This window comes from Sorex fumeus, unplaced genomic scaffold, assembly GCF_029834395.1.
Source record: "Sorex fumeus unplaced genomic scaffold, SorFum_2.1 ptg000092l, whole genome shotgun sequence".
Classification (NCBI taxonomy): Eukaryota; Metazoa; Chordata; class Mammalia; order Eulipotyphla; family Soricidae; genus Sorex; species Sorex fumeus.
Genome location: NW_026606149.1, coordinates 7,950,055 through 7,969,721, shown reverse-complemented (window position 1 = coordinate 7,969,721; position 19,667 = coordinate 7,950,055). Strand labels below are relative to the sequence as shown.

The window sequence follows — 19,667 nt, the reverse complement described above, 5'->3', positions numbered from 1 at the left end:
AGTGATTAAGTGATTGGGATCACACCTGGCAATGTTCAGGGGTTACTCCTGGCTCTGCACTCAGGAATTACTCCTAGCGGTACTTGGGGACCCTATGGGATGCTAGGAATAGAACCCAGGTCGGCCGCGTGCAAGGCAAATGCCCTACCTGCTGTGCTATTGTTCTAGCCCCATTTCTGGTCCTATTTTTAAAGAAAACTGTCACTGTCACTGTCCTCCCGTTGTTCATCGATTTTGCTCGATCGGACCCCGTAATGTCTCCATTTTGAGACTTGTTGTTACTGTGTTTGGCATATCGAATATGTCACGGGGAGCTTTCCAGGCTTTGCCGTGCGGGCGAGATACTCTCAGTAGCTTGCCAGACTCTCCAAGAGGGGCGGAGGAACCGAACCTGGCTCAGCCGGGCTGGCTGTGCGCAAGGCAAATGCCCTAAGGCTGTGCTATCACTCCAGCCCTAAAGAAACCGATTCAAATTATTTTTTTGATTTAGTTTTTTCACTTTTTAAATTGGAGCAATAGCACAGCGGGTAGGGCGTTCGCCTTACAAGCGGCCAACATGGCCGACCCGAGTTCGATTCCTCCGCCCCTCTTGGAGAGCCCGGCAAGCTACCGAGAGTATTCGATATGCCAGACACAGTAACAACAAAAGTCTCCAATGGAGACGTTACTGGGCCCGCTCGAGCAAATCGACGATCAACGGGAGGGCCTTTACCTTTACCTTTACTTTTTAAATTAAAGCACTGCGATTTGGAGTTCCTCAGAGTTGAGTTTTAAACAATGTTGCAGCTTTCATCCCACTCCCAGTGCCCACTTCCCTCTGCCAATGTCCCCAGTTTCCCTCCCTCGGACCCCCAGCCGGGCCTGCCCTCTTGACAGGCTCTTTTCTGAGTTCAGTTGTTACGGTTGGTGTTGTTGCCTCTGTGATTTGGATACTTGGCTCGCTCACTCTTCAACACCACCTTTCTACTTAATGCCCTGATCAGCCCCCATTGCTTTTCATCCGTCTCTTCTTCTGTGCCCTCTTGTGTTCCTTCTTCTCCCTATATTCTGGGACCAAGATTTAATCAGGGCATCTCCCCTTTAACACATTACATTCACTCACCCAGTTATTATAAGTGCCACGTATAAGTGATATCATCCTGCGTTTATTCTTCTTCTGACTTACTTCATTTTAACATGATGTCTTCCAGTTCCATCCACATTTCTGCAAAAATGCATGATTTCACCATCCCTTGCAGCTGTGTAATATTTCATTGTGTATATATACCACTGATCTGTGGTGGACATCTAAGTTGATTATCATGCTGCATTTCATGAGTCCTTTATAAATTTTAAATGTTAAGGCCTTAAGACTTATAAAGTTCAAAGATCTCCTCGCAATCAGTTAGGCGGTCTTTCCATTTTACATTTCTCTTGTTATCTTGCCACTTTTTTTTCAACTTTATTTAACCACAATCACTTAACTTAATCACTTAACTTCCCGTTAGTCGTCGATTTGCTCGAGCGGGCGCCAGTAACGTCTCCATTTGTCCCTGTCGCGTGCTAGTGTAGCCCAATGGCATCTCTTCGCTCCGGGAACATGGAGGGCCTCAAACCGATCGTTCATGACCTTGACAAAGAAGTCTGACCATCTGGTAGGTGGGCGGCCACGCAGTCTCTTGACATCCCGTGGAATCCAATCAGTAACAGCTCTAGTCCAACGGTCGTCTTTAAATCTCATTACGTGACCAGCCCATCTGATTTTCGACACCTTGGCAAATGAGACAGCGTCCCTGATCCTTGATCGTCGACGGATGTCAGAACTCCGGAATCGTTCTCTCATTTGAGTGAAACGTGATATTCCAAGCATAGCTCTTTCTATTCTTCTTTGGGAGACCTGAATGGCGTTCTCATCTTGTTTGCGTAGGGCCCAGGTCTCTGAGGCATATGTTAATGCAGGAAGAACAGTGGAATCAAAGAGATGTGCCTGGAGCCGGAGGTTCTTCGTCCTCTTAGCTATTTCTTTGACGTTCTTGAAGGCGTTCCAAGCCGCTCTCTTCCTCCTGCGCAGCTCGGGTGCCAGGTCATTTGTCATGTTGACCTCTCGACCTAGGTATACATAGCTGTTGCATTCGGAGATGGTCGTTCCATTGAGAGCGAATGGGGCGTCAGGAACAAGGCTGTTTCTCATAAACATTGTCTTCGTAAGATTCAGCTGTAGTCCTACCTTTCCACACTCACGGTCAAAGTCGGCCAGCATTTGTGCCGCTTGGCTGATGTTTGGTGTTATTAAAACAATGTCATCAGCAAAGCGGAGGTGGTGTAGTTGCCGACCATCTATCTTCACTCCCATTCCTTCCCATTCCAGTCATCGCATGATGTTCTCGAGGTGGCACTGAAGAGTTTTGGTGAAATGGTATCACCCTGCCGCACCCCTCTCTTGACATCAACGATCACTTCTTTGTAGAATGGTGAGATCCTGGTAGTGAATCCGCAATACAGCTCACGGAGGATCCTGATGTATTGGGCTTGAATGCCCTGATTGGCTAGGGCTTCAATGACCGCTTCCGTCTCAACAGAATCAAAGGCCTTCTTTAAATCAATGAACGTTAAGCAGAGCGGCATCTTGAACTCCCGAGAAACCTCAATGAGTTTGGTTATCGTGTGGATATGGTCGATGGTGCTGAATCCTTTGCGGAACCCTGCTTGCTCACATGGTTGTCCTTCATCTAGTGTTCTGCCAATCCTATTCAGGATGACTCGAGTGAACAACTTGTAGATGACAGACAATAGGCAGATCGGGCGATAGTTGCCAATGTCATGGATGTCTCCCTTCTTGAACAGTAGTACGGTCCTGCTGGTTTTCCATTGAGATGGAACCTTGCATTCAGACAGGTAGCGAGTGAAGAGCCGAGCCAGTGTATTGATGAGTACTGACGGCAGGTTCTTCAGGTGTTCAGGTCTGACCTTGTCTGGGCCGGGTGCTGTTTGCTTCTTTACTGACGAAATGGCGTGTCGGATTTCGGAAGGGAGAACGTTGGGAACGACATACCCATCCTCTGGAATTTGGTATGTCGGCAAGTGGACATGGCTATCGAAGAGATTTGAGTAGAAGTCATGGATAATCTTCTCCATTGCCATTCTGGAGGATGTGATGGATCCATCAGGACGTCGGAGGGCAGTCATCTTGGTCTTATAGTTGGCGAAGGACAGGCGGGCCTTACGAATACTTTTCCCGGCTTCTGCCGCATCTACCAGTACTTCTGCTCTTCTCTCTTTGAGGTCTTCCTTGATCGCATCTCTGCACTGCTTTGCAAGCTCGGACGTTAGCTTGCGGTTGCCTGAGGCATGCGCCAAACCACGCTGGCGAATTAGCTCAAGAGTTTTCGAAGATAGGCGACTTTTTGTGGCTATCTCTCTCTTGGCGTTCCTCGCACATTCATGGAGGTGCTGAACCAGTCGATCGTATTCCTCGTCAATGTTGTCAACAATGGCATCTTCCCATGTTGCCACAATAGTACCAAAGAGTTCCCAGTTGGTGGTCGTTCTGGGAGTTCTCTTTTTGAACTTTGCAGCCCTTTCTCCCCGCTCTGTGAAGTAGAATTTTGCACGAAGGAGACGGTGGTCCGATCCCGTTCGAAATTTTGGGACAACAGTGACATCAGTCAGGCAAAACCGTCGATTGAATATGATGTGGTCTATTTCGTTGTGGAATCGTCCACCGGGAGACTCCCATGTCCATCGTTTAGATTCTGCCTTCTGGAACTGTGAGTTACCATGAATGGTCTTGGTCGACATGATGAACTCAGACAGTCTCTCACCCTGTTCGTTCCATTCTAGGCCATGGGTTCCGATGTGAAGTTCTTCAGCTGATCTTCTCGGTCCTATCTTGGCATTAAAATCACCCACAATGATCTTGTAGAAGGTGTGGTCTTCTTTATAGAACTTCTCTAGCTCCATGTAGAACTTCTCGATTTCTCTTTCATCATAATGAGATGTTGGTGCGTAGACAACGAAGATAGAAACTGCAGGCAGTGAGCCACATCTATTCAAATGTAAACGTCCGATTCGGGTTGTTAGGCATTCAAATGAATCAATGCTCTTGGCCAAGTTTGTGTTGACAAGGACACCGACGCCTCCAACACCTCTTTTATCGCATGTTCCGAGGAACAATTCTTCTCCAGTGTCGAAAACGGCATGGTGAGATTCGTGTCTTCTTGTCTCGGTCAGACCAATGATGTCGTACTTGATCATTCGCGCTTGTACCATCAGGTCCTCGATGGATGCATCTGATGCTAGCGTACGTGCATTGAAAGTACAGACGATCATTTTTGTCTTCCTTCGTTGTGGCAGCCTAGGTCGGCCTTGAGATTTTGTCGGCCTCTCCTTTCTCATCCTTCTCAGTGCTGCCATGTCGGTGAAGCCTTCAGGGTCAGGTGAATGAGACCAGTTGTAGTTACTGGTTTTGGCATATCGAATACACAGCGGATAGCTTGCCAGGCTCTTCCGTGCGGGCGGAATACTCTCGGTAGCTTGCCAGTCTTTCCGAGAGGTATAGAGGCTTTTGGGGTGACCTCTAATCACCCTTGTAGGTGTTACCATATTTGAAGCCTATCAAATATGGTACGACAATTCCAGAAGACGGGTATTTAGTGTCTTATGATGTGTCGCGCGGCCGCTTGCAGCCGCGCGGGTCCAGAAAGCGTCCTGGAGTGTGGCGAGGGCTGGGTAGTGGAAGTAGTGTCGAGAGTGGAAGTCTGCCAGTGGGATATTTATCTGGGTAGGGTGGGTCTCCTGTGCACAATTCGATCCCTGGGTGGTTGATGGAAGCAGACAGGGCAGGGTAGGGTGGGGCTCCTGATTAGAATCCCTTTGTCACCTGTGGTGGTGGGAGCAAGCAGAGAAGCTCTTTCCCTGGGTCCGCCGAGCCTGGAGTCCAAGGTCTCAGAGAGTTCCGCTCACCTTGTTCTGTGGGTCTTCAGTTGTGCGTGGGTCCCGGCCGGAGCTGCCGCGCGGGTCCGGAAAGCGTCCTGGAGTGTGGCGACGGCTGGGTAGTGGAAGTAGTGTCGAGAGTGGAAGTCTGCCAGTGGGATATTTATCTGGGTAGGGTCGGTCTCCTGTGCACAATTCGATCCCTGGGTGGTTGATGGAAGCAGACAGGGCAGGGTAGGGTGGGGCTCCTGATTAGAATCCCTTTGTCACCTGTGGTGGTGGGAGCAAGCAGAGAAGCTCTGTCCCTGGGTCCGCCGAGCCTGGAGTCCAAGGTCTCAGAGAGTTCCGCTTACCTTGTTCTGTGGGTCTTCAGTTGTGCGTGGGTCTCGGCCGGAGCTGCCGCGCGGGTCCGGAAAGCGTCCTGGAGTGTGGCGACGGCTGGGTAGTGGAAGTAGTGTCGAGAGTGGAAGTCTGCCAGTGGGATATTTATCTGGGTAGGGTGGGTCTCCTGTGCACAATAAGTAAAGTAAAGTAAAGGCCCTCCCGTTGATCGTCGATTTGCTTGAGCGGGCCCAGTAACGTCTCCACTGGAGACTTTGTTGTTACTGTGTCTGGCATATCGAATACTCTCGGTAGCTTGCCGGGCTCTCCGAGAGGGGCAGAGGAATCGAACTCAGGTCGGCCATGTTGGCTGCGTGCAAGGCAGACGCCCTACCCGTTGTGCTATTGCTCCATGGTTTACAAAATTGCTCATGAGAAGTTGAGATGGGCATTCAATGTCTCAACATCAACCCCACCTTGGTGTGACCTTCCTTCCACCACGGCTCTAGTTTCCCATTAACCCCCCAGGTCTGCCTTTTTAGCAGGCACAGCATAATTTGTTTTTTATTATGCTTGTAATTAAAAATTGGCAAACAGAAATTCTTCAGTAAAAGAGCATTTGTGAAAAATTTTATATCTCACAAGGGGTTCTTGTCTGGAGGTTTACTTATCTGTTGCTAGTTGAGCTTTCTGTTGCTATTACTTTTGTTTTTTGAGCTGAGTGGGCTTCTCTGCGACTTTCCCATCTGATCAGATGTGCTCTTACTGGGTGTGGGTGTTGTGGGATTCATAGGTGTGGCACGGCCCCATATACATCTGCACTCTTCCGGAGCTCCAGAATCTCTAGAGTTTACGTGATAGTAGCTGTAGGATTTAAACCACTTTTCAACTTTTGGTGTAATCCCAATTGCTTCTCTCTTCTCTCTGTTTCTTTGTACTGCCATTCCATGTCGCCAACATATTTCCAATGCTGCAGTCATGGAATCTAGCTTCACCCGTGATATATTATATATAAATTTTATGAATTCGGGATTTACAATGTAAGACTTATTTTATGTCTTTATAATGTCTTTCTTTCTCATGTCCTTTGTGTTAGGGAAGAGCCCTTGTGAAATACAGGGTAGAACTCTTGGTCCCTTAGCCCCCATAATGGCAGAGGTGGTTGGGGCCTCATTTTTCTCTTGTGGTATTTGCTGGAGTAGACTTACAAAAATTGTGTCGTCCTGAGACATTCCTGTACCGATCTCTGATCAGCAAGTGCAAGAATTCACAAAGGGCTTTCTGGCTGTGCACATTCATGCTCTGGGTTGCTGGTTGAACCTTTTAGTCCCACGTTTAGGAGAAATGTAGTCAATTCCTTCACTGGAATTGAAGGTCACTCAATCGCAACACCTCTATCTAGAGTTTTTCACTTTGCTTTGCATGCAACTTTTCAGAATTATATTAGTCTTTAGTGTAAGCAAAAGGAGAAAAAAAGTTTCTTCTTTATCTAGCAAAAATCATCTTATGGTCTCTGTTTTACATATTTTTGTCTAAAATATGCCTTACCCCTAACTTATTATACATATAAAATGTTAGATCAACTGACAATTTTTAAAAACAAGGAATATCTTTCCTTCTTGCCAGAGTGGAGCTGGAGTGCTTCAGAGCCGGGTTGACTGTGAAACAAGGCACAAGCAGTTCTAGGTCAGGAGTCACAAGGAAAATGAGCTGGAAGCTTGTTCCATGCAGAACAATGAGCTGCTATTGTCCCTATAAGGAGTCATAATTGACGTCCACATGTCTGCTGGCAAATTTAGAAGAATCAACAAAGGACGATTACTTTCTGATCCGCTTATTATTTGAGGTTATTTCTCACTTGTCACTAAAATTATTTCCAGCAATTTCTGATTCAACACCAAACAAAATTTGTATCTCAACATATGATCTATACAATTTCACAATGAGTCTGATTCTTATTTCTTTGGTCCCACTCTTGCTAAGAATTTGTTACCTTTTGGTTCATAGTCTAAAGCAAATAATGTTTAGCATAAAAATATTAGCTCACTTCTTTTACTGAGAAAAACTGAATGTAACATGATAAATTGAACATTGACTTAAGTATTGTCAATATTAGTTGACAATAGAGGAGTATTGGCTTCATAAATAGTAATACAATATTTATCCTTCTAATATAAACATTACCTATTTACCTAACTTGAAAGGCATATAGTGAGTAACTATAAATCATTTAACAGTTTGGAGTTCAAAGGCTCCAATTTCTTTCTGTCAGATAAGACATAACATCAATTCCTATCTCTATCTCTTGATACTAGTTTAAAAATTTAGGACAAAAATGGTTTATTAAAATAAAATTAAGTTATATACATGGTTGTCATGAAAATAATTGTTTTCACAGTTCATATATATGAATACATATTCATATGTATGAATAAATATGTGAATGTATATGAGTGTATATTCATATAAGAATAACTCAGCTACAGCAACCAGTTATATTTGGGTGTATGAACTATCATGTCAGTCATCTCAAAAATGCTGATTCCCGCTGTCTGGACAGCCTCCATCTCTACTCATGTGGAACTCATCTAACTACAATGAGGTTCTATTGGGAGAAGCCGTGTTATACTAGGAACGCACAACACACAGATAAAAGGGTGAAGAGATGTTCTTCCTCATCATATGTAATTGACCTTTGATCAAGTGAACCAACACCGACCTTTCTGGTCAAGATGCCATGATCTCTGGAGGCTGCTGTTAGAACTGGCAAAACTCAGTTTTGACAATTCCATGCAGTCTCCAATTGCTGATGTAGAGGGTCACTTCTCAGGGCAAAAGTTCTCACTATCTTTTTTTTTTTTTTCAAAATCTGTAGAAAGCTTCTATAGCATGGATGTGGGGTTTCATTGTCTCAAATTGAACCAGTTTGCTGCCTAATGTTATACCAAATTTCTGAGGCATATATTTCAGACTGTGTGTGACTGTCAGACCTCCAGTTCATTCTAATGGAAGTAAGGCCTCTTGACGTAGACAAATGTTCATCTGTTCTTGCCTCTCCCATGACTGCTTCTCCGAATCTTCATAATCAGGTGGTTTTTAAAAAATTGTTTAACTTAAGTGCCTCAAATGAAATACGCTGTCTCTCAATCTTTCAGGACCATTGACACAATAACCTCCTCAGCCTTGAGTTCCTCTTGGTAGGGAACTGAGTTTGACTTGGAAGATAGGCTGGCTTGGGTTTGAGTCTCCAGTCTCAGATGTTCCATTTGTGCCCCCTCACTTAAATTTCCTTAAAGTCTGTTGTCTCTCTTGTGAGATGTGGAGGGCTCAGGGGGCTGAGGAGGATGAGTTTTAAATAACTTCCCTAGAAGGAAGGCCCTTTCTGTGAAGAAAAGCACTTCAAAGCACGTCTTGATTGTTCAGCTAGTTTTACTCCATATTTAGTAGAAACAAGTGTGAAGGAAATAGCATTTCAAGAGAATAGCTTCCTACACTGTTCTTCAGACTTGCTTCACTCTGTTAATGGAAAATCACAGCTGTTATCTTGCTGCTGCTGCCAAGGAACAGAGTCATGAAGTGAAACGCAGCCCTGATCCGCTCAGACTCGCCACATGAGAGAACAGGACATTTTGCATTTCTAGAATCTTTTTTGAGGGGGTGGGGGGCTATTTGGGTCATGCCTGGCAATGCCCAAGAGTTACTCCTGGCTCTGCATTCGGGAATCACTCCTGGCGGTGCTCCGGGGACCATATGGGATGCTGGGAATCCAACATGGGTCAGCCCTGTGCAAGGCAAACGCCCAACCCACTGTGCTATCGCTCCAGTCCCGCATTTCTAGAATCTTGATGGCTTCATCCTCATCCTTTTCAGTAAGATAGAAATAGGGACTGCAGACATCTGTGACATAGCACACCCCTTTCTTAGGTCAGTGGCCAGTGTCAGTCTTAACTGACGTCTTCTTCAATCTTTATAAATGTTATAAGCAATCTCACGTTCCATTCAAAGTAAGAGATACACAGCAATTTTTTCCCTGTGATTAAAATTTATTTACATTAAACTATTACAACAAAACATTACATTAAATAGTTACAACAAAACACAAAGTTTAGAGACTAGAAAGTATCAATAAAAATCTTCTGAAAAATGATTTACAAAAATCACCGCCAAGCCTATTTTTCTGATTCTTGAAGAAGTGTAAGAGAGCCATCTACTGGAGAAAACAGGGCATCTCTTAATTTCTGATTAAATCGTTTTCACTACGTGGGAATAATATTTCCATTGGCCTAAAACTTTTTATTATGTATTTAAGAGATCAACATGTTCCTATAGTTATTTAAATTCATTGACTAATATGTGATTGTCAAGAGATGACTAAGTTCGATGCAGAAATAACAAATAAATTAAATAAATGTTTAACTAAATGATAGAGAAATAAGAGCAGCCAAGATACACAGTTGTCCATTGGGCCATTTACAGAAAGAAACAAGATATTTGCAGATCTTGATGCCATTTTATGGAGTAGCTGAGAATAAAGTTCTAAAGGAGTAAAGGTAGCTTAAAACTTACTGAAGTTTAGTTATAAGGTTGCCACAGCAAACCTTATTTCACATAAATGGATTTGACACCATTTATCGAGAAGGCTAATCTGGAAATGCGGAAGAGCATTTTAGTAATATTTTCGATAGGCAAAGGCAGTTTTCTAAGAGTCTGGGCAGGACTAGGTGGTTCCCAATGGTGTTGCAGAATATGATAGATTAGGTCTCGTAAATACAAACATTGGGTATCACAGCAGAGAGGCTGGAAGTCAAAGATCATGATTCTGACTGCCACTTCTGAGTCAGGACCCTCTTCCTGCTTTTCAAACAGAGAACCTTTTTGGTTTATCGACTTTCCTTGATGGACAAAAGATTTTTTTATTGTTTCCTTTTTCATAAAGGCATTGATGAGCTCCTGGTAGCCTCATCCCATTTAGTTCCTACCCAAATCCCTACCTCCTCACACTGTCACATCAGGAGTTAGGCTTTCTGCATATCAACTTAGGGAGAGATAAACAGCCCCAAGAATTCAGGTGTTATTTTAATTTTTTTCTCTTAGTCAAGTCATACTGACAAACCCAGTTGAGTTTAAGTCTTCAGAACTAAACAAAGGTTATTTAGACAACGATATCCTGGACTTGGTTAGTTGATCCTGTTTTCTGAATTTTCATTACAGAAACTATGTAAATACTAAGGAAGATGATAATCTTAGGGCCATATAGCATTTGATTTTTCTGGATTGATTAGTTTAGTATAATCTCATTAATTTTAATAGAAAATTTTATTAAGGTAGTTAATTAGATGCAATAATCAGAAATTGTACAGACAGATTTCCTGTGTCTATTCCAGGCCTCCCAAATGATAACATTGTCAATGCTAAGTATAATTTCATAACTAGACTATTAACATTAATAAAATAAACCAACCATGTTCAAATGTCCCCAGTTGCTCTTATATCCATCTATGTGCACGTTAAGTTCTGTACAATTATATCATCTATGTGGGATTATAGTTAATGTAAAATTAATTTAAATTAATTTTCAGTCCAATGGCAACTTCACAGAGGACACATATCTTCAAATTCTTATTAAATGTCAATTTTGTATCTAACCTATTGAAGGATAGATGTTGCCTCTTCCACATATTCTATGTGCAAAACACTGGACTGTTTTTTCTTAGGGACTAAGGGGAGGAGAAAGTGGGGGTCTGTCATGAATACAGATTGTGCTCAAGAGATTTGTTGTACAAACATTAACAAGAGTATTGTGTGCGTCTTGGTCACCTGTTGGGAGAGCAGATCCCAAGAGAAGTGTACTTACTCAAGGTGGAGAAATCGTGAGGTACCATCCCACTTTCAAACCAGCCAATTATCTTGGAAGAGTCATAGATGATGGAGGCAGCTAGACAGGGAAGGGGCCTTCATGGCAATGTGATTTCTAGGAAGTAATAAAACCAATAGCCCCAAGGCTGTTGGAATCCACCTTAACGATACAAGAATTAAAGCCTGAAAGATACAAGAATTAAAGCCTAAAGACTTCATCTGGCCCCAACAGACCCAGAGTAGGCTGGACCCCCATCTAAGAGAAGCTCCAACAGGAACAAAGGCCAAGGAAAGGAATTTCAACCACTCGTAACTCAACTGCCTTGGCATCCACCCTAGTAACAGACTTTTATCTAGCGAGGAAGACCCACATGGGGTACCGAGTTTATGGCTCCCCAGGAAATCGGGTGGTGGGGATTAACTCCTGTGCTGAGAACAAGTGGACATCAGATGTGGTTTGACAGGAATCTAGTGAGGTTGGCAGGCCTTGAGGCCCATGCTGTGAAGGGCTCATCTCAGACTTTATCAGTTCTAGACTTCCCAGCTAGCCCTGGGATGGCAGAGGTAGATCGGGAGAAAGGCGCTGTCTCTCTCCCCTCCGCCTAGCATAAATCACTCAGGGGCACCCACCAACTTCAGATAGATGATAGAAAGATACATTAGTTATTTATGTAACGGATAAATGAGTGGATATATGGATAAATGGATAGAAGACAGAAGTGATGTTAGAAGGGTTGATAGAGTAGGGTTGGATCCAAGTGATATCCTTTTTCAAAAATGACTCTTGACCCCTGTGTTCCCCTTATCCTTTCCATCTACTTAATAGTGACTTTGACTCATATTTCAGTCTACTTGCTCTTCATATAGCTCAAAAGTAAAATTGAAAAAATACATCCCATAACTGAATAAGTATTCAAAAGCACATAGTAGCTTTGATCAACAGGGTAATAAAACACTGAAATTTGCAGCCACAAAAAAGTAATATTAGATTTGGTTATCACTTTATTAGGGCTGGAGCGATAGCAAAGCGGGTAGGGCGTTTGCCTTACAAGCGGCCAACATGGCCGACCCGAGTTCGATTTCTCCGCCCCTCTCGGAGAGCCCGGCAAGCTACCAAGAGTATTCGATATGCCAGACACAGTAACAACAAAGTCTCCAATGGAGACGTGACTGGGCCCGCTCAAGCAAATCGACAATCAACGGGAGGGCCTTTACCTTTACCTTTACTTTACTTATCACTTTATTATAAGGAGAAGCAAAGAACTTGACACAAAACAGCATAAGGTTCAAGGGCAACATGTGGCAACAATATATAAGAAATTTCAATGCAGTCATACACTAAGTAGAAGAATCAAATCTGGGAAGAAAACAGTGAAACATTGGCACTCTGGGTTTCATTCTATAATGTTGAAAGCAATAAGTTCAGTACTATAAGGGCAACAAATCAGCTTAGCTCATTCAAAAGAGCAGTGATCAAGACAAACTTAACCTCATGTCCTATATAGAAATGTATGTTTCAAAATATATAAATGCTTAGATGCCAAACAAAAGAAAAAAACAAAAAGACGTCGGTACATAAGCTCGCTACCATGTAACATGTGTTTTGTTTATGTTGCATGTGACCAGGGACTGAAATTATGGAATAGTGTATGGTCCAGGTTTAAAAAAAGATGACGAATATTGGGAAGATGTTATCCAAAGATAATGTAATTTGTTTCCCTAGGAAGATACCTTTCATTCAAAAAGAATTATTAACAATGAGCAGCACATAAATCATAGCACCATATCATTTTTCATCAAGTGCAGTGCAGGACACTCTTGGAACAGCATTTAGCCAGGCTTCTGCTTGATCAATGGAGCACAAGCGAATTACAGAAACAATCTCTGAGATGGAGTCTTTGCTCTCTGCGGTGGCTTTTCAAAATGCTCCACGTGTAGTTGCTCAATTAATCTGCACAACAACCTAAGTATCAGTGTGTGCTTATTAATGCTGGTTCCCCTGTCCCATCACCTTTCAGTGTCTCTCTATCCACTTTACAAAGAAAGGCTTACCATCAGGCATCTTGAATATAAATTGTTTGCTGTGCCCCAGGGTTTAAACGTTTCTGTCAAAGAGAGCATTTCAAAACAATGGAATAGATCTTGAGAAAATAACTGTCTTTAATGGTGAAGGAACAAATGATTTTATAGCCCAAGAGAGTGCTGGTTAGATGTCTTTTAAATTGGCGAAGGATAGTTAATTTTTTAAGAAAGCTTCATGATTCTCTTATGATTACAAAATAAATTTATGTTAAAGACTTCACACAGTTAAAACACGCTCCAAAGATAATTCAAAGACAGGCATATGCTGACAAAAATGCTGAGATTTAACTCAATTATTTTTAAAATTTTTTAAACAATTTCAGTTAATTATTTTTAATAGAATCATTGTGAAATATGCACTGTAGCACTGTAGTGTCCTCCTGTTGTTCATTGATTTGCTCAAGCGGGCACTGGTAACGTCTCACAACAAATTGTGAGACTTGTTACTATTTTTGGCTTATCGAATATGTCACAGGGAGCTTGCCAGGCTTTGCTGTGCAGGTGAGACACTCTCGGTAGCTTGCCAGGCTCTCCGAGAGGGGCAGAGGAATCAAACCCGGGTCAGCCACGTGCAAGGCAAATGCCTTACCCACTGTGCTATCGCTCCAGCCCATTGTGAAATATACAGTTATAAAATTGTTTGTGATTGGGTTAAGTCATATAATATTCCACATCCTTTCCTTCAACAGTGTACATTATCCACCTCCAATTTTCCCAGTCCCCCCCTCCACACACACACACAGTTATTCTCTATAGTAGGCACTTTCTTGCAGAGTCTCCTCCCCTGAGCCTGGCTGTCCTCGCCAGGACCCCTTGGAGGGGGCGGGTTGAGTTTCCCTCCCTGCCCCGACCAGGGTTCCGGCAGCCAACAACCTCCAGAACCAGCCACCACCATGCTGAGACCACTCTCCACATGCATGAAGGTACCGGTAGAGGAACAAAGGCATGCGGGTCCCGGGGCTGAGATCTCCAAGCCTGCTCAGATTGGGGCTGAGCATCCTCCACCCAGATCCTCCATATTCCAGTAGGCAGGGGTCACACCCACCAACTGACCCGCTGGCGCCGTGTAATCCCATCAACAGCCAAGACCCAGAGACTATAAAACCCAGCTCCTGGAAGACAATTTATTACCTCATTCTTCCTTTGGACAACCTGGCAGGCTACTAAATGTAACCTGCCCATACGGCAGAGTCTGGCAAACTCCCCGTGGCATACCCAATATGCCAAATACCAGTAACAATGATGGGTCTCATTCTCCTAACCCTGAAATAGCCTTGAATATGGCTCTTTTAAAATCTCAGGGCTAGGACGAAGGAGACATTACTGGTGCCTGCTTGAGGCAATCTACGAACAACAGGATGATCATGATCATGATGAGGCACTTTCTTCTCTCTCTCTCTCTCTCTCTCTCTCTCTCTCTCTCTCTCTCTCTCTCTCTATCTCTGTCTCTCTTTCTCTGTCTCTGTCTCTCTCCTTTTTGCATTATGATGTGCACTATAGTTACTGAACGGTTATCATGTTTATCCCTTTACTTCCTTTCAGCAGGATGCTGGGTTCTCCGAGAGGTATATGTATGTATATGATCTCTCTATGATTCTCCCTATCTTTTCCATCAAAAGTTTCAGTTCTTGTCCAGAGTGATCATTTCCAGCTATCTTTGTTGTAATAAATCCCTCCTCTATCCTAACTGCCCGCTGGCCCCACAACTTGTAGCCAGCTTCCAATTGTGAACCAGTCCCCCCTGGCCCTTGTTTGAGATTAATGTCTAGTTGATGCAATAAACTTTAATTTTTGGAGTCAATACTCTTGTGAACTATAAACTACTTGAATCTCCACATGTGATATGCATTTATGTACCGAGAACAACAGTAATTTGTGCTGCTATTCGTGTTATCCTTTTTAAATAACTCCAAAAGTTATTCAAAACTATTAAAGATAAATGGAAAACACAGACCCAGTAGAATCCCATTTTTAAATTTCGTTTTGTAGCCACAATTGGCGGTTCTCAAGGAACCAGATGCAGTACTATGAATTGAACTGGAATCACTCACAGTCAAGGAAAATACCTAATCCCTGAATTATCTCTCTAGACTCCAGTACAAAACATATTTACATGGTTGAGAGAGAGAGAGAGAGAGAGAGAGAGAGAGAGAGAGAGAGAGAGAGAGAGAGAGAGAGAATCAGGGTTTGGAGATATGCTGCATCAAAAGAAAACAAGAGATGTATAACTGAAACCCAAGCACAAAATTTGTAAGCCTATAACTGTACCTCATGGTGTTTCACTAATAAAAAAAAAAAAAGAGATGAATCCAAGGAAGTTGGACCAGGATCAGACAAACTTTCCAGAAGAGCTTCCACAAGTATAAACACAAACAAACAAAAGTAAGGACAACACAAGAGAAGAAGAAAGAAGAAGAAAGGCCCTCCCGTTGATCGTCGATTTGCTCGAGTGGGCCCAGTAACGTCTCCATTGGAGACTTTGTTGTTACTGTGTCTGGCATATCGAATATAGCACAGCGGTAGGGCGTTCGCCTTACAAGCAGCCAACATGGCCGACCGGAGTTCGATTCCTCCGCCCCTCTCGGAGAGCCCGGCAAGCTACCGAGAGTATTGGATATGCCAGACACAGTAACAACAAAGTCTCCAATGGAGACGTTACTGGGCCCGCTCGAGCAAGGACAACACAAAGAAATTCAATTTATAAATATTTAACTAAATGGAATCTGAAAAGGGATTTCATTTTCTTTGTATATTAATAATCATCTGCATAGCAGGGCGTGGTCTCTGTGAGGCATATAAGCCTCACCCAGTTATCCTCGCCTGAGGCCCTCAGCTGATTCCTTATCTTATCCTCACCTGACACACCCTTCTGCTCCTCTGTGGTCCCTCAGCCTGGGAATCTAACAAAATTTCACTTCAGAAATGCACTGATAGGTCAAGGCATGCTTCCTTTGGCACACTGTAAAATCAATTTGGGGCATGACTTCAGATACAGTTTTGAAGCCAATAGTTATATACAGAGTGACATTTGGCCATAAAAAAGAGGTCTCCCTCCCTTCCTGCTAACAACTCCTTTTTTTCTCCCAGTTATTTCGAAGATTGAGGGCTTTCAAGGGTAAAACAGTCTTGGTGAAGTCTAGGATGTTTTCCTTTTATGAAAAAAAAATTTTGATTTTATTTTTGAAAAGTTTTTATTTTCATAAAGTTATAAAGTTTATAAAGTTGCGTATCGCTGGAGCGATAGCACAGCGGGTAAGGCGTTTGCCTTGCACTCAGCCAACATGGCCGACCCGAGTTCGATTCCTCTGTCCCTCTCGGAGAGCCCGGCAAGCTACCGAGAGGATCTCGCCCACACGGCAGAGCCTGGCAAGCCACCCATGATGTATTCGGTATGCCAAACACAGTACCAACAAGTTTCATGATGGAGACGTTACTGGGCCCGCTGGAGCAAATCGATGAACAACGGGAGGAGCGTGATGCACCGTGATGAGCGTATTCAATATGCCAAAACCAGTAACTATGACAGGTCTCATTCCTCTGACCCTGAAAGAGCCTCCAATTGTTGGGAAAGACGAGTAAGGAGAGGCTGCTAAAATCTCAGGCTGGGAAGAATAAGAGACGGTACTGGTGCCCACTCGAGTAAATAGACGATCAATGGGATGACAGTGATACAGTGATTTATAAAGTTGTTCACAATAATTTATTACACTGACCATTCCAACACCAATCCCACTACCATTACACCTTCCAACCACCATATTTCAAATTTTTCTACCACCACCCCCAAGCCTCCCCTCAAACCAGGACCCAGTGAGTAGGGCGTTTTCCTTGCACGCAACTGACCCAGGTTCAATTCCTCCTCCCCTCCTGGAGAGCCTGGGGAGCTACCGAGAGTATCTCGCCCACAAGGCAGAGCCTGACAAGGTCCCTGTGGTGTATTGATATGCCAAAAACAGTAACAACAAGTCTCACAATGGAGACGTTACTGGTGCCCACTCCAGCAAACTGATAAACAATGGGAGGGCAGTGCTACAGTGCTATAGTGCTTGATTGCTATGAATAATTCACTAAAAATGATCAAAAAAAGTTTCCTTAAAGGAAAGTGTGTGAAGATTGTTGTATCTCACCTTGGAGCCATTAAGCCCTCACATAAGAAATGGCTAACATGTTACAGGTTGAACCTTGTGTGCTTACATATATATATTAAAAATCATATATATACATGATTTTTAATCCACTTTACACCCCATCAAATGTGGTGTACTACTTTTGATACATCAGGGACATAGAGTATGAAATGTCATTCCAGGAATTCTAAAATTGGAAATAGGGTGAACCAGCTGGAGTTAATTTTTTAACTGGATGGTGACTTTGGAGTCCAGCGCGTCTCTGCAGCTGGCTGCTCTCTTTCAAGATTTATCTGTGAGTCAGTCTAGGAATTGTTTCATGTTGTTGCAGAAACTGGATGACTGCTGTTCTCCTGTCAAATGGTGGGCTTTCTAGGATCCTGGGAATGACAGGGTTTGTGTGTGTGTGTGTGTGTGTGTGTGTGTGTGTTTCTGTATGGGCATGTGTATGTACCTTATGACCTGTTGCCTATTAACATTTATAGATAAGTGGTAAGTACTTCTAAAATGTGCTCTGTTAAGCATTTTCACCAAAATCAAATCAACATGTATAATTATTCCAAGTTATGACAGCATAATTAATGTCTTTGCATTAATGTCATCTTCCCTTTAGGATATCTTGTCATGGGAACTACTACAAAATTTTGTGTGGATTCTTCCTAGAAGCACAGAAAATTAAGGACAAAAATATAGATGTGGGGCTGGAGAGATAGTACAGTAGGTAGGGTGCTTGCCTTGCATACAGCCAACCTGGCTCATCTCCAGCACACCAAAGGAGTGATACCTGAGCACAGATGACCAATAAAGTCAGAACATCACCAGGTGTCCCCAACAACAACCCAACAACCACCCCCTAAAAAAAAGAAAATAGTTGGGAAAGCAAAGACAAAGGGACCTGGTTAATTTGGTCCTTAGTTACTTCACTTGGAGGAACATGTGAAACCAAGAAAACAAGAAAATGGAGAGGAGAGGAGAGAGGAGGAGAGAAGGAGGGTGGGGGAAGAAAGGGATAGGGAGGCAAGAGGAGAGAGAGGGAGGGAGGGAGGTAGAGAGAGAGACAGAGACAGAGATACAGAGACACAGAGAGAGAGATTAAGAAAACACACTGAATAGAATTAGAAGATTTTACTAAGGAATTTTTAAAATTTATTTACTATAAAATTCACTCCTCGCCAAGCTTTTTTCACTGGGGTGCCCCAAAGTGCGGAGGGTGAGAGCCCTCCCCGCCCCAGGGGATCCAGCCCCAGCAGCTGACCTCCACTACCCAACCACCGCCATGCTCCAGGTCACTCTCTGGACAGGAAAAGTTAGGGAGAATCATAGAGAGAATACATACATACATACGCCTCTCGGAGAGCCCAGCATCCTACCTAGAGTATCCCGCCCGCACAGCAGAGCCTGGCAAGCTCCCTGTGGCGCACTAGATATGCCAAAAACAGTAATGATAACAGGTCTCATTCGCCTGACCCTGAAAGAGCCTCCAATTGTTGGGAAAGATGAGTACGGAGAGGCTGCTAAAATCTCAAGGCTGGGAGGAATAGAGACACTACTGGCACCTGCTCGAGTAAATCGACGAACAACAGGGTTACAGTGATACAGTGATACAGTGAAAGTTCACTAAATTATATATTAATATAGGTTTTGATATGGGATAGAGATATTTGAAAATAATCATGTATAATGCTAACTTTGAGTGAGAAAACTCAAGTTTCTCCAAAATTCTTCATCTTTCAGGACAAAACTCACAAAACTGGAACACAGGCTTTGCATATGGAAATCCTGGGTTTCATCCTTGGCGGTGCATGGTCCCCTAAGAAAAACCAGAAGTAACCCCCCCCCACCCCCAAGCACCCAGTAGGGCTAACCCTTGAACTTTGCCATATATGTCTAGCCCCCAAACAAAAAAGCAATATGTATTCTGTCTTTAAAAAAAGAAATTGAGGGCTGGAGAGATAGCACAGCGAGTAGGGCGTTTGCCTTCCACGTGGCCGACCCAGGTTTGATTCCCAGCATCTCATATGGTCCCCTGAGCACCGCCAGGAGTAACTCCTGAGTGCAGAGCCAGGAGTAACCCCTGTGCATCGCCGGGTGTGACCCATTTCATTTCATTTCATTTCATCATTTCATCATCCTGTTAATCGTCGATTGCCTCGAGCAGGCCCCAGTAACGTCTCTTTCATCCTAGCCCTGAGATTATATTCAAGGCTATTTAGGAGAATGAGACCCGTCATTGTTACTGGTATTTGGCATATTGGGTACGCCACGGGGAGTTTGCCAGACTCTGCCCTGTGGGCAGGCTACATTCGATAGCCTGCAAGTTTGTCCAAAGTAGGAATGAGATAATAAGATGTCAAAAAGCAGAAAAAAAAA

At 43.5% G+C, this 19,667-nt stretch overlaps 1 protein-coding gene across 1 annotated transcript in view; it reads left to right on the top strand.

The window, feature by feature from the left end:
* Window positions 1-17,931, top strand: part of NETO1 (neuropilin and tolloid like 1) — a 212,517-nt gene extending 194,586 nt beyond the window's left edge. Inside the window, exon 11 of the mRNA XM_056131496.1 lies at window positions 17,911-17,931. The gene's annotated coding sequence lies outside the window, so the exon portion shown is untranslated. The remainder of the gene's footprint in view (window positions 1-17,910) is intronic.
* Window positions 17,932-19,667: the final 1,736 nt, after the last annotated feature.